Source organism: Carlito syrichta, unplaced genomic scaffold, assembly GCF_000164805.1.
Source record: "Carlito syrichta isolate Samal-C Ts95f unplaced genomic scaffold, Tarsius_syrichta-2.0.1 Scaffold305642, whole genome shotgun sequence".
Taxonomy (NCBI): Eukaryota; Metazoa; Chordata; class Mammalia; order Primates; family Tarsiidae; genus Carlito; species Carlito syrichta.
In genome coordinates this window covers 1275332-1279066 of record NW_007249738.1, presented here as the reverse complement: position 1 = coordinate 1279066, position 3735 = coordinate 1275332, and positions in this window count along the sequence as shown.

Below are 3735 nucleotides of genomic sequence, written 5' to 3'. Positions count from 1 at the left end.
CGCGCTACCACGCCCGGCTAGTTTTTTGATTTATTGTAGAGATGAGGTCTCGCCAAGTTGACCAGGCGGGTCTTGAACCCGCGGGCTCAGGCAATCCACTCTCCTCAGCCTCCAAAAGGCGCAGGACAGGCTGAGCCACCGAGCCCAGCTTGCTCTAGCTTGTTTAGGTTTGATTTTGTTTTCTTGATTTTTGATTCTTTGTCTTTAAAATAGCTGTTCTTCAGTGGGGTGTGGCAGGGTGTGCTCTTGTAGTTCCGGCTACTTGGCAAGCTGAGGAGGAAGGATTGCCTGAGCCCAGCCGGTTGAGGCTGCAGTGACCAGGAACATGCCACTGCACTCCAGCCTGGGCAACAATATGAGACTCTGACTCAAAAAAATACATAAATAAAATAAAATAGCTATTCTGTTTACCAAGGTTGAAATTCTGTGCAGATTCCAACAAATGTTTCAAGTGTTCGAAGACTTCTTCTGATAAAAAAGGGACTTTTTTTTTTTTTCTTTGAGTTAGAGTCTCACTCTGTTGCCCAAGCTCACGGCCTTCGCTGCCTTGTACTACTCGTCTCAGGCAATCCTTCCGCCTCAGCCTTACAGTAGCTGGAACTACAGGCATACTCTACCATGCTTGGCTAATTTTTCTTGATTTATTGTAGAGATGAGATCTTGCCAAGTTGCCTAAGCTGGTCTCTAGCCCGTGGGCTCAGGCATTCCTCTCACCTCAGCCTCCCAAAGTGTTGGGATTATAGGTGTGAGCTCCCGCGCCCGGCCTTATTTCTTATTTGATGTTTTTCGTTGTTGTCGAATATTTTGCTCAATAGGACTGAAATACAACTTAAGATTTTATGTTTTCTACTTCTAATTGCCGTCCTCTAAAAGTGCATGGGCCAGATGTTGGAACAGTGAAATTTTGGTGTGAGGGACAGGACAGTTTCCTGTTAAACATTCAGTATAGAAGAGAAACTTGAGAAATAGAGCTTGGTGAATATAGTTAATGAAACACTGGACTCATTTTTTTCCATACAGGAATGAAAAGTCATGATAATTTTGAAGATAGGGAAACGTAAATTTTGTCATTTTTTTTTGCCTCCAATTGCCATTGGCCAGCCTCATTTATATTTTGCTATTTAATGATAAATGGCACTTTTAATAAAGATCCCAAGGCATGACTGAGTTTGGAAGTGTGTGTGTGTGTTGCCTTCTGATTCTTTGAAAATTGGTGATTCTTTGTTCACCAGAGCATTCTATTTCCTTGTTTCTTGCTAGTCTGTGACACAGGCACAGGGTGGCAGGTGGTGATGAGAAACAGACTATCAGGATGGTGCCTGGATGACTAGGAGGAACGTGATGTGAGCCCGAGATTTATTTTTCCTATTTCCTTCATAACATCAGAAGATGATGTTAAGTGCTAGTGAATGAGGAAATCGAAAAACATAACATGTCAAACCTGCTGGACTCCTGCAACTTTAGCTTTTTTTCCTGGTATCAATTGAACTGCAAATGAAAGTGTCTAAATGTGAGTGATAATAATAGTGATTAAAGTCAGGTGGGTACTTACAAACTTTGATATTTTGGCACCTGTGATAAAAACAATTACAAACTTGGCTTTGCATTTGCTTGATTTGTCTATTTTCTTACAGCTTAATTAGTTTGCTAACTCATTCATTACTTATAGACACAAGGTCTCACACGCTGTTGCCCAGGCTGGTCTTGAATACCTGGCCTCAGGGGATTCTCCAGTCTCTGCCTTTCAAAGTTTTGGGGTTACATGCATGAGCCACAGTTCTTGGTCTTTAACTTAATCTTTATTTGTTATACCCCTACAGTGTGTTAGGCTTGGAGGTACAGTCATGAAAAAGAGCAGACATTATATCGCTGTTATTTATTTATTTATTTATTTTGAGTTGGAGTCTCACTCTGTCACCCAACTGGAGTACAGTGGCCGCTCCTGGCCACCGCAGCCTCGACCTGCTGGGCTCCGGCGATCCTTCCGCCTCAGCCTTCCGAGTAGCTGGAACTACAGGCGCGCACTATCCCGCTTGGCTATTTTTATTTGATTTATTGTAGAGATGAGGTCTCACCAAGTTGCCCGGGCAGGTCTCGAACCCCACGGGCTCAGGCAGTCCACTCAACCTCAGCCTCCCAAGGCGTGGGATTACAGGCTGAGCCACTGAGCCTGGCTTATTGCTGTTATTTATTTATTTATTTTTTTGAGTTAGAGTCTTACTCTGTGGCCCAGGCTGGAGTTCAGTGGCATGCTCACAGCCACTGTAGCCTCAACCTTCTGGGCTCAGGTGATCCTTCTGCCTCAGCCTTCCAAGTTGCTGGAACCACAGGTGTGCTCCACCACGCCTGGCTAATTTTTTTTGATTTATTGTTGAGATGAGGCTTTGCCAAGTTGCCCAGGCTGGTCTCGAACACCTGGACTCAGGCAATCCTCTCTTCTCAGCCTCCCAAAGTGCTGGGATTACAGGTGTGAGCCACTGCACCTGGTGACGGTCAGTTTAGCTGGTGTTCAGCTTTAACATTCCTTAAATGCCAGGAATCTTAGTGAATTCAGTAATCCCCTCACCCTTAGTGCAGTTTCACTTTTTGTGGTTTCACCATGGTTTGCAAATTTTGTTTTTGAATTGGAGTCTCACTCTGTCACCCAGGTTGGAGTGCAGTGGCACGCTCATGACCACCCCAGCGTCGACCTGCTGGGCTCCAGCAATCCTTCTGCCTCAGCCTTCCAAGTAGCTGGAACTACTGGCACACACTACTACTGCCGACTAATTTTTTATTTATTATAGAAATGAGGTCTTGCCAAGTAGCCTGGGCTGGTCTTGAACCTGTGGACTCAGGTAATCCACTTACCTCCCAAAGTGCTGGGATTATAGGCTGAGCCACTGAGTCTGGCAAGGTCTGCAAATATTAAATGGCAAATTCCAGAAATAATTCATAAACTTTAAACTGTGTGCCATTTTGAGTATTGTGGTGAAATCTGCACATTTGCTCTGTCCCCACTTGGGATGTGAATCAGGCCTTTCCAGCATATTCACACTGTAGAGACCACCTGCCCGGCTCCTAGTTACTTAAAGGCATCTGTGTTATCAGATCACTGTCACGGTATTACAGTGCTTGGGTTCAAATAGCCTTTACTACTTCTAGTACTTTAAAATTTTAATGTTACTTAAATTACTTTGATCAGTTATAACTGTTCTATTTTATTATTTGTTATTGTTGTTAGTCACTGTGCCTAATGTGTAAATTAAACTTTATCATCAGTATTGTACGTATAGAAACAAACTAGTAGACAGAGGGTGCCAATAAAAATGTATACACATTTCAAGAAAGGAAAAAACTGTGTGAATACAAGTCACGTTTGAATTCTCAGTTACAAGAGGTGCTCAAAATTGTTACCATCAGCGTTCAGACACTTCTGATTATGGCGAACATCTCTTAAAATGTGTATGCATTTTTTTGCATCCCCAGTATATAGGGTTCAGTACTATCCACTAAAGTTTCAGGTATCTGTTGGGGGCCCCCCCCCACAGATGAGGGGGGACCACTGTATGATTCACAGCAGTTTCAGAATAACCATACCCAATGCAGTTAGATGCTTGATGGTTATATGGGGAGCTGGTTTGTGGGCAGATGATCAGTGGGAAGTTACTTTGCCCATTTAGGATTCAAGATGGATTCTAACCTTTTTTTTTTTTGGGTTGGAGTCTCACTCTATCACCCAGACTGGAGTGCAGT